The sequence below is a fragment of the Schistocerca gregaria genome, chromosome 8 (genome assembly GCF_023897955.1).
Source record: "Schistocerca gregaria isolate iqSchGreg1 chromosome 8, iqSchGreg1.2, whole genome shotgun sequence".
Taxonomy (NCBI): Eukaryota; Metazoa; Arthropoda; class Insecta; order Orthoptera; family Acrididae; genus Schistocerca; species Schistocerca gregaria.
The window spans coordinates 98,997,534-99,009,241 of NC_064927.1; positions in this window are offsets into that span (position 1 = coordinate 98,997,534).

An 11,708-nucleotide genomic window follows, 5' to 3' on the forward strand; every position below is an offset into this window, starting at 1 on the left:
CATTGGTCGGCGGCCGCAGCAGGGCGAGCTGGTAAAGGTGCGGCGGCGGCGTGCGGCGGGTGCCACTGTGTGGGGAGACGCTGACTGGAGCGGAGCGCCTGACTGACTGACTGACTGCGCGTGCCTGCCTGCCTGTTTGTTCGTGATGCCGCCCAAGACTAGCGGGAAAGCCGCCAAGAAGGCTGGCAAGGCGCAGAAGAACATTTCGAAGGGCGACAAGAAGAAGAAGCGCAAGAGGAAGGAGAGCTATGCCATCTACATCTACAAGGTGCTGAAGCAGGTGCACCCTGACACGGGCATCTCTTCGAAGGCGATGAGCATCATGAACAGCTTCGTGAACGACATTTTCGAGCGCATTGCGGCCGAGGCTTCTCGCCTGGCGCACTACAACAAGCGCTCGACCATCACGTCCCGCGAGATCCAGACCGCTGTGCGGCTCTTGCTGCCTGGCGAGCTGGCCAAGCATGCGGTGAGCGAGGGCACGAAGGCGGTGACCAAGTACACGAGCTCCAAGTAAGGAGGTGGCTCTTGGAAATGGGAGGCTCGTCCGCGGCGCGGCGAAGAAAAGAAAAAAAAAACGGCCCTTTTCAGGGCCACCAAAATGCCTTTGCGGGAAGGGCGGAATTGTTGTTGTTGTTGTTGTTGTTGTTGTTGTGAGCGGGTGGACGGGCGGCACAGCTGTAGCTGTAGCTTGTGGTGTGGTGCGGCGCCGGCGCCTTTGGTTTTGGTGTGACGTTGGGATACGCACTTTAGCCACAGCCGGGTCGTGGGCGTGGGTGTTTCGAGACGTGTTGGTGTTAGGGGGGCGGATCGCTGGAGTTGGCTTGTTTGATATATTTTTTTTTGTCCCCTTTGTATGGTATGGCCGGAGGTGTGGCACGGAAAGCAAACCGCGACTGTCGGATGTCACACCGTTGGTGGCGAGGGTGAGAAACACGTTGCCGCCTACAGCTGCTTCTACGCCGAGCGGGTGCGTTAAGTTAGTTGGTTGGTTGGGCGACGTAAAAGTGGAGCGTGGAGGTGTGTGTGAACGTGAGGTGACACGCATTGCATTGTATTGTATTTGTACGCGCGAGGTGAGTTAGGAGACCACGCGCCACGACGTACGGTGCCCTCTTTCGACCTGACGTCTGGTTTTTGTTTGTGGAGGCGGTGTCGTCATTCTGGATGTACGTGTATTTTCCGCTCAGTTGAGTGAGGTGACGCGAGACGACGGCGTCGGTGGTGTTTTTGTTTTGTTGTTGGCGCCCCGGGGATGAAGAGGGGCACCCGACGGTAATGAGAGGTTGCACTTTGTGATCGGTCAAATGTCCGGGGAGCGAGGAATAGGGTGGGGGGTTGAAAAGAAACGCCAGTGTAGGGCAACGGGACGGTGAACGTTCCCGTGGTGTCGGAGGTGTGCAGTGGGGGGGAGGAAAAAAAAAAAAAAAAAAGCGCGTAACGGCGCGGCTGCCGTGGTGGAAACGTTCTCTCCAACTGTGGTGGTGTCCCCTGTGTGTTTTGTTGTTCTCTATATCGTGTGTCCCCTCGCACAAGACGCTCTCTGGGCGGGTTTGATTCATTCATTTTTGCATTGTCACGTAGCGTAGAATGGAATGCGCAAGAGTTGAGTGAGACTGGCGACGGTATATGGTCTGAGCAGCGTCAGCTGCACTGCACTCCCCGGAAAAGAATCTTGGATGCCGTGCTAACTGAAATTTGGTGGACGGGGTTCTCAAGGCTGTTTTCCTATTTTGTTGTCTGTCTCTAGTTAAGATGGTGAAATGACGTCGAAGAAGCAGTATTGTGCTCACAGAAACGGAAACAAACTGTTATGGAAATGCCCTAGTTTGATGAAAGGAAATGTGTGTTGAATATACAGGATGGTAAAGACCAAGTGCGTTGAAAGAAACGTTGTGAAGGAACGAACGTTCCCTGAATTGGTTTCTTTTTGTTCCCGAGTTGTGTACAATGGACGACGGTTGTGCCATATCGCAGCATTGCATCATCCCCAGGTTTTATTTCAATTGAGCGATAAAAAAAGGAAAAAGAGAAGAACAAGAACACTATCGAAATGGTCTATGGTGTGTGACCCACAATTGTTGTCTTTAAATCACTTACCCAACCATGTCGTAAAAATATTTTTTTTTTTTTTTTTTTACAGTGGCTGCCCAATGACCTAGATATAACAGAGAGAGAGAAACACATGGCGTGTCAGATGTTTGTTTTGTTTTGTTTTCTTTTCCCCCCCGTCAAGTGGCAAATGCGAACACCGTGAGCTGTAATTGACGATCGACACTAGTATGGCGCGAAAAGGGGGTGCGACCTGTGCAGTTGTGGGTGAAACTTTGGGTGATGGGCTGTCATGCGGCATCGCGTGCGTTCATTACCCCTCGGCGGCGGCGCCGCAGCTCCGTCCAGCTCGCGCTCTCGGAAACAACCCTCTCGTAATGCCGCGTCTCCTCCGTCACTGCAATTTTCAAAGGGAAACCTGTGTGGCCGGTGGGGGTGTGTCAACCGTTGGCCTCAAGCTCCGCCGACAAAAAGTGTTGAGTGTATCCAGTGTGAGAGAGGTTGACGCTTTTCGTGGTGTGTGTGTGGGGCAATGTTTTGAAAAGTTTGCAACGTACGTTAAGAAGTGTTGACGCTGAAACTTGCGGGCTGTGTGGCCCTGGTGGTTGGCTGGCTGGAGACGCGGGCGTGTCCAGTCGGTCGGTTGTTGTGGCTGAAAGGTACGTATACGGTTCCGCCGTCCCGTCGGAACTGCGTCTGTCTGGAAGGTATGACGTGACGTGCAGTTTTTATTAGGTCAGCCTTGTTGTGTATTGTTCCATTTGTTGCTCACTCGTCACCCGTATTTGGTGTGGCGATGTATGTGGACGTACTGCTGGATCAGTGTCAGGGTTTCCGTGGGAGGTGTTGGTTGGGTTGGATTTGCCTGACACGGCTGAGTCCGCAATTGGCCTGCCGTTCGTTGATGTGATATGTGGGTTCTGAGGAAGAATGTGTACGAGATAGTTGCCCTGCCCTGCCCTGCCCTGCCCTGCCCTGCCCTTTCTTTCGCGTTCGTGTGTGCCCCCCTTGTTGTGTAGTGTGGGTTGAACATGGTTCTTTACCGAGTGGGGGGGGAATGGGATGGACGGATCCGTTGCTGTTGCTGTCACCGTCAAGACAACGCACGCACGCACGCACGCACGCACGCACGCACGCACCCCTGTCCTACGAGAAGGTGTGTCAACCGGGGTTTCGGTAGTCGTGTGTGTAGGGGACGGGGAGAAGCAAAGTGGAGAGTGCGGCACGGGCAGAGAGTGGAATTGGGGCGCGTTGATGTTGGGAAACATCCCCCAAGGGTTGCGGGATGATGTGGCGGTGAGAGCGGGGGGCGGGGGAGAAAAGAAAAGCGAAAAAGAACTAAGGAAGAGGAGGAGGCGTGCGTGTGCGCAGTGGCCGGGCCCCAAAGACCTGTCGTGTGGTGTCGGCCGAACGCGAACGCGAACGCGTGTGCGGGGCAGCGTCGGCACGGAGAGAGAGAGAGAGAGAGAGAGAGAGAGAGAGAGAGAGAGAGAGAGAGAGAGAGAGCGAGCTGGTCTGATGGGTATTTTTTTACCCCCTGTACTCGAAGGACCGGATCTGTCCTTGATCCCTGCCTTCTGTCTGATTATGTTGGGTAACAAAATGATGGGATGATAGGGTCTCTTGGGTGTGTGTAGATGTTTGTTGTTTGAGTGAGTGTTATGGTGTTTGTATTTTATTTTTGTTTATCATGGTATGTTGTAGTTTGTGGTGTTTTGTCGTGATGGGAAATGTCGTTCTTGGGTCGGGTGGATTTTGTCCCAGATTTCTGATGAGTGGGTGGTTCGAATCCGTGGTTTGGTGGAAAAAAAAAAAACTTTATGGATTTTTCTTTGGATGATTTCCGGGATTTTGAGTATGTTATGGTTTGTGTATATGTCTCGGTTTGTCTGGTACCGGCCGGCATCAGCAGCAATTCTGAAGTATTTGTTGTGCACCCTTTTTTTTTACTCTTGTTATGTTGGTGTCTGCGGCCATTGACCAGATTTTCAGAGCCGTAAGTGATGGCTGGTTCCTATGACGGTTTTGAAGATTTTCTTTTTGGCGCGCATATTTATTCTGTTTCCTTTGATGATTGGGTACAGTCTGAATATTGCTGCTGCAGCCTTGTTACAAACGTGTGTAACATGGTCTTTAAATGTCAACCTCTTGTCCAGCTTGATGCCTAGATACTTTATTGCGCCTGACCATGGAAGATTGTTATTTCTGAGGCGTATATGCAGGTTAGGAGGTATTCTTTTTGAATGTGAATCGTATTGTATTGCTTGGGTTTTCTCCGCGTTTATTGTTTTTTTCTTTTGTTTCCATTGGTTAGCCCATTTCTGGATGGATTGTAGGTGTTGCTCTATTTTTGTGACTCTATATTGCAGGTTAGAACTGCTGCGGTAGACTGCAGTGTCGTCTGCAAATAGTGACAAGTGTCCTCCCAGCTGTTTGTTTGTGTATATTGAGTAGAGAATGGGCCCCAGCACTGAGCCTTGCGGGACTCCAGCCTCTATGGATCTAGTGTTACTTGCCGCTCCTGGTACATGGACATAGAATGCTCTGTTGCGGAGAAAAGAAGCAATAATGTGGATGGGGCAGTTGTACTGGTGGAGCTTGTAGATAAGGCGTTATCCGAATGCTTTTCCAATGTCAAGCAGGACTGCTCCAGTACTGTGTCTAATGTTTCTGGCCTGACATATGTGCTCGACTAGTCTGGTCACCTGGTGGGTGGTGCTGTGTTCTTCGCGGAATCGGAATTGTTGTGGGATGATTATGTTGTTATCCTTTAAGAATTGAATTTCTTCAGTTCAGTTTGAATGAGCTTTCCGAGGACCTTTCCAAGGAAGTTGGCCTATAGTTTTGCGGAAATAATAAGTCCTTGTTTGGCTTTGGTAATGTGATGACTCGGGCCTGTTTCCAAGTAGTTTAGTCTGAAGCAAGCATTATATATTGATGTTAGATAGATAATTGATAGTTGCTGGAGGTAGGTGATGTAGTAGTTGCGGTTTGATGGAATCTGGGCCTGATGCCTTCTTAGGATGTGTGTATGTTTGTGATGTGATAAGATACGGGGTTTCTGCGTTTATTGGATTGTGAAAGATGTTCTGATCGGGGCACTTAGGATGCGGTTTTACCCTTCTGAGTACCATTTCCTGGTGGTCATCAGTTTCGTCATCTACCGCTTCTGGTGCTTGGAATTGCCTTTCTAGTGAATCCGCCAGTGCTTCAGCTCGGTCTGTGGGGTCGTTCCTTCCCCATGTAGATGTAGATGTTTCGTGTTTAGTTTACGAGTTTTAAGAAATTTCCAGAATTTTTCCTGGTCCCTTTCTGCTTCTCGTAACGTTTCCTCCCACGCCTCGCTACGGTGGTTTTCGGACCTCTCTTTTTGATCCTCCCGGCCAATTGCTCTGATTTTCGTCGGTCGGCTGGGTCCCTGTAGTTTCTGGCGCGCGCGGGCTGCGGTTGGCGCCTTTGGTGGCAACGGCCGGGGCAAGCAGCGGTGTGTGGTGTGGTGCGGGGCGGGCAGGGGCAGGGGCAGTGGCAGTGGTGGTTGACGGATGGCCTGGGGGCCGAAAAACGGGCCGGCCGGCGGACGGCGGACGGATGTTGAGAGAGGCGGCGCGCACGCGTCTCGCGCGGACACAGGCGCCACAGCGTTGATTGGAAGGAGGTGCGGTGCGGGGATGGGCCCAGGAAAAAAGACGGTCGTGGCCCCTGTCTTGGGTGCGTGTCGACGTCAGCACCGTCGGTGTGGTGTGGTGTGGTGTGGTGTGGTGTGGGCAGGGAGGGGGGGAAAAGCGGGCTGCGGGCTGCGGGCTGCGGGCTGCGGAGGGAATGGTGGTGGGGAGTAGGCACACATGTGGGCGGGCGCAAAATCGGCCGGTGCCCGTAAACCGCGGCGGGATATTGGGTGGAAAAGAGGGAAATTGTAGAAAGGAAAACAAGCGGAGGGGGCGAATGTGGTGGGGTGGGGGGACGGGCGGGGGCGAGGCGACAGCTTGCTTTTTCTTTTTCATTTTATTCTGTTGTAGTGTTTTTGTTTTTTTGTTTTTTTGCGTGTGTGTGGCCTTGGAGAGGCTGGTCTTGTCTGGCTTACGCTTTGGGTGCGTGTGTTGGTACTTTTTCGTTTTTTCTTGTTCTGCAGAGCAGGGGCGGGGCGGTGGGAACGGCTGGCTGGCTGTGCCCAGAGGAGGAGGAGACGCTGGCGGCGGGCCCGGCTCCTGGGGCTGCTGTTGCATGCGCTGTGCAAAGAAAGGAAGAGTGGGTTTGTTTGGCTGGTGAAGTGCATTATTTAAGTGTGGGCTTGCCGGCCTGGCTCCGATGCGCAGGTAGATAGATGCCGGCGGCGACCGCAGGCAGGCGCGTTGTGTGTACAGAGGGACGAGCCATGTGTTTTGCAAGCAGGACGTGGCGTGCCGAGTGGAGAGGAGGCGGCGGCTCGGCTCGGTTCGGCCCGGCCCGGCCCGGTCCGGCGGTGCCGCGCTGTTGTCGCGGACGTGAGCGCCCCCTGGCGGGCGGGTGGTTGGCGGCGGCGTGGTGGACGCGTGTGGCAGTTGTGTGCACGGGTTGCTTGGGCGAGTGAGCAGTGGCTGGCGGTGTTGGCGCGTCGTCGGGGAGGTACGTGTTGCGGCCGCGTCTGCTGCGCGCTGCGTCGTTGTGTCGACTGTGTGTGGGCGTGGGCACGTGTGCTCTGCCGAGGGCGTCGTAAAAAAGTGGGTCGCGGTGTGCGTGCGTAGCCCGTGATGATGTATTGTGCGTCGCGTCGTTGTGTGCGAAACGGATGCCGAGAGGTGTGTGGTAAGTGCGAAGCGCGAATGTGCGGCGTTTGGCGGTTTCGGTGTGTTTTCTGTTTTTGCGGCGTGAGAGTGGGGCGGGCTGGCTGGCTGGCTGTTGTTGGTTGCCTTGTGTGTGTAGGTTGATGGCGCGACGCGGAGGGGACGCCGTTTGCTGCGTGCCTTGCCTCGCGTGTGTTGGCGCGCCGTGCATGTGTTTGGGTCGTGGGGGCGGTGTTTTTGTTTGTATTTGGATTTTCATTTTTTGGCGTGTTGTGTCGTGTATGGCAAGGGCGAGAGGAGTAGTGCGGTAGTGGTAGTGCAGTAGTGTCGTTGCGGCACGGGCGTCTGGTGGGGCTGTGCGTCGTGGCGTGGAAGGTGTGTAGGTTGCGGCGATGCGGCGAGCCCAGCCCGTCGTTTGACGGTGTGCCGGGTGAGTTGCGCTGCGAATCGAGTGTGGCGGGAAGGGAGCTGCGTGGCGCCTGCGTCCGTTGGCAGCAGGGGCTGTGCTTTTGAGAGTTTGTTTGATTTCGGGACGACGACGACGACGACGACTGGTTGGTTGGTTGGTGGGTGGGGTGGCGTGCGCGTTTGTCGTACTGGGCGAGTCGATTGCCTGCCGGCTGGCGAAAGGTGCGCCGCCGCCCGTCTCGCGCTCTGTGTTTTTTTTTTTCTCTCTGTGTGTGTCGGCTGCGTTTTGTTTGCGGTGCGCGCGAAAACGGTGGTGCCGAAAGTGTGCCGGCGTGGCGTTGCGACCGCGACGGCGACCGCGACGAGCCGCGGGCGCGCCATTTGGCTGGTGTTGCGTGAAGAGCGGCTGTGTACGGGTAGTGGCTGTAGCCGTACGTGTACGTGCATCCGGCCCGGCCGCCAGCCCAGCCCAGCCCAGCCCAGCCCAGCCGAGTCGGGTGAGCGGAGGCCGACACGTGGTGGTGCTCTGTGCTCTCTCGGCTCGGGGGGGTTTGTGTGTGTGCGTGCGTGTGTGTGTGTCTCGTTCGCTCTCCGGAATCTGCTTGTTCTGCTGATCCCCGCCTGTCGGCGTCGTTTATTTTTACTTATTTATTTTTTACCTGTTGTTTGTTTTTCGACGTCGTCTTGCAGTTTTGTCCTTTGCGGCGTGCCGACGACCCGCCGCGCGACCTTATGAAACCCCAAAGCGTGGCGTGGCGTGGCCGAGCCGCAGCAGCTAAGGGGGTGCGGCCGCCTCGACGCCTTAACCTCCTAAACTTCTTTAAGCCCCTTAACGCAGCCACCTAAACTAACGTAACCTAACCTAAGCTCTTAGGCCAACCCCCAAGTCGCCTTAACCTAACGTACGTGACCGCAACCTTAGCTTAACGCCTACGTTAAGACGTGACGTCACGTCAACGCTTAACCTAACCCTGACGCCTTCTTAGCCTAACCTGACGTAAGCTAAGGTAAGGTAACCGTTGAAAGAAAGAAACCACCTTTGTTTTGACGTTGAGGCGTGTAAGGTCGGCTGTGAGGGCAGATTCGGTGTGTCTGTAGTTGGGGCTGGCTGGTAATTTATTTTGTTTGTTTGTTTATCGTTGTTTTGTTTTCGCCTGTGGCGGGGGGGTTGGCGCTCCGTCGGCCGGTGCCATGTTGCGCAGGCGGCGATCGTAAAAAAGTAAAAAAAAAAGAAAAAAGAAAAGAAAAATGTGTTGGAAGGGCTGTGGGTGTTGGCGGGCGAGGCGAGAGGAGGAGGACGGCCCGCGGCCGTGGCCCGACGGCTGCGGGCCGATCGGGAAAACGGCGGAAGGCGATGGGGCGGCGGAGGTGCGTTTGTGCACGGCCGTCATCGCCGCACGACTCGGCTCGTGTGGCTGTGGCGCCGGCCGCGGTGGCCGGGCTGCCGCGGCGACGGTGTGGGAGTTTTGACGAAGGTTTGGCCATTGTGGCGGGTCGTCGGCTGGGGCTGTGGGGGCGGCATTTGGGCGGGGGCGGCGATTCTCGGCGGGCCGACCCAGGCTGTGGCGCGCGGTGGCTGCAGTTTGGCCGTGGTTTGCGGCGCCGCCGCGGCGACTGGTTGGCGACCGTGGTGTCGGTGTGTGTAGCCCCATCCTCGGTGGTTTGAATGGCGCGGGTGGTTGCGGCGCAGGTTGGGGGCTGCTCCGCGCAGGCTGTCGGACGTTGGGCGGTAGCAAGCGCGGGAGGCGCGGCGCGGCGGCGCGGCGGCGCGCCGAGTGGCGGCCGCTCTCTCGGCCGTCCGCGCCCGCCCGCGACACTGGCTGGGCCAGGCGCGTGCGCGGCTATTCTCTGCTGCGCGCCCCTCGCTGTTGTGCGTCGTCGAAGGAGAGAAGGAAGCGAAACCAAGGGGAAAAAAGAAAAGAGAACAAGCAAAAGATGGCAGACCAGGCGGCTACGAACGAGACTGCCGCGGCACCCGCCGCCACCGGCACTACGAAGAAGGCCAAGTCTGCGTCGTCTGCGAAGAAGCCGCGCGCCAAGCCTGCGCACCCGCGCACCTCTGAGATGGTGACGGCCGCCATCAAGAGTCTGAAGGAGCGCGGCGGGTCGTCGCTGCAGGCGATCAAGAAGTACATTGCCGCGCACTACAAGCTGGACGCGGAGAAGCTGGCGCCCTTTATCAAGAAGTACCTCAAGTCGGCCGTCGTGGCTGGCGAGCTGGTGCAGACGAAGGGGAAGGGCGCGTTGGGCTCTTTCAAGCTTGCCGGCGCCGGCGGCGGGGCGGCCGAGGGCGGCAAGGCTCGTGGTGGCGGCGGTGGTGCGAAGAAGAAGCGCGCCGCTCCGGCCAGCAAGGAGAAGAAGGGGGCCCGTGCGGCCGGCGCAAAGAAGGCTGGCGGCGTGAAGGCGGCGACCGGTCGGAAGGCGGGCGCCGCCAAGAAGGCGTCTGCGGCGTCGGCCGCTCCCGCGGGTGCGAAGAAGGCGGCTGCGGCCAAGCCGGCCAAGGCCAAGTCGCCGTCGAAGGCGAAGAAGGCCGCCAAGGTTCCGACGAAGAAGCCGAAGGCGCCGCGCCCGAAGAAGGCGACGGCGACGCCGTCTAAGGCGAAGGCTTCGCCCAAGAAGAAGATGTAAAAAGGGCAGGGAAGGGTTGGCGGTTGACACCGTCGCCTGGTGGCCGGCGCGCAACCAGAGGCTGTCGCGCGGTCCCGGACAAAAACAAAAACGGCCCTTCTCAGGGCCATCAAAGCACGTCGGGAAGGTGTTGATTGTCGTGTCGTGGTCGGTCGGTTGCCTTGTTGTCTGTCTGTCTTGCTTGCTGGCGTTTGTTTGTTTCATGTGTGGATGGTGTTTGCGTGCCGCGGTGGTTGGATTGTGGGGTCGTTGGCGGGCGTGGGCGGCGGCGCGCGGTTGGTGTTACACAAAGTGTATTTTACTTTTATTATTTTTTACCTATTTATTTTGCGCCGCGTTTGTTTGTTTGTCTTGGTGGTGGTTTTGGAATAGTCTTTTTTGCTTTGCTTTGCTTTCCGGGCGTCACGTTTTGTGCCGTGGCCTGTGTGGGTGGCGCTATTGACGCTTGCGACTTGGTTCGGCCGGTGCGGTGCTTTTTTTTTTTGGAAACGGCGGCGCCGGGCCGGGCCGGGGGTGGGACGACTGGACTGGAGAGTGAGTGGGGAACTAGTCGTTGCGACCGACAAAGTTTTGCTCGCGACGGAGAGACGTTAGTGGCCCTGAAAAGGGCCGTTTTGTTTGTTTGGCGGTGTGCGGGTTTAGGCGCGCTCGCCGCGGATGCGGCGCGCGAGCTGGATGTCCTTGGGCATGATGGTGACTCGCTTGGCGTGGATTGCGCACAGGTTGGTGTCTTCGAAGAGGCCGACGAGGTAGGCCTCGCTGGCCTCCTGCAGGGCCATGACTGCGGAGCTCTGGAAGCGCAGGTCGGTCTTGAAGTCCTGGGCGATCTCGCGCACTAGGCGCTGGAATGGCAGCTTGCGGATGAGCAGCTCTGTGCTCTTCTGGTAGCGCCTGATTTCTCGCAGGGCGACGGTGCCCGGCCTGTAGCGGTGGGGCTTCTTGACGCCGCCGGTGGCGGGCGCGCTCTTCCTCGCCGCCTTGGTGGCGAGCTGTTTGCGCGGCGCCTTTCCGCCGGTGGACTTGCGGGCCGTTTGCTTTGTCCGGGCCATGGCTACTGCGGATGCGGATGCGGCGTGGAGGATATGCGTGCGCGACGGCGTCCGGTGCTGCCTTGACAACGGGCCCGCGCCCAGCGTGCATGCATGTGTGGAACATTCACTCCTGTGTTCCACGTGTAATGGGTGTAGGTTTTAATAGCCTTTCGCTATTTTTCCTACATTAAGATAGGTTTAGTTTATAGGATAGGCGTTTGAGTGTCTATGCTGTCCTGCACTGGGGACTATGAGTTTATGGTTGCTGCATGGTTTTACACACGCAGCAGGTCTGGCCAGCGAAGAGACGCCCGCCAGTGTGGTCTGTTGCCGAGTTCTCTGACCAGTTGGTTGGTCGACCTCTCGGCTTTTCCATAGAATGTTGTCGCAGCGTCCTTGAACCTCTGACGCAGAGGCTTGACGTCGGCGACGTTGTGGAGCTCGTCAGTGGGGAAGTCCTTTGGCAGGTGTAGTGCCAGTCGTAGCGCCCTGTTCTGTATCGTCTGAAGGCGCTTCAGGTTGGTGTCGGCCGTGTTTCCCCACACGACCGCGGCGTACTCCAGCAGCGGTCGTATGGCGGCCTTGTACAGGGTAAGGCCGACGTCTTCCGGCAGCGTTGTTGTGGGGTTTAGCACTGGGTAGAGCAGCCTCAATCTACCCAGTGCCTTGCCTCTGATGTCCTCCACGTGTTGCCGCCAGGTGAGCCGTCGGTCTAATGTAACGCCCAGGTACTTGGCGGTGTGGTTCCATGCTACTGGTACTCCACACACCGAGACTGTTGGCGCGTCGCGGCGGATAGGGCGGACTGTGATTAAGATCGCCTGACTCT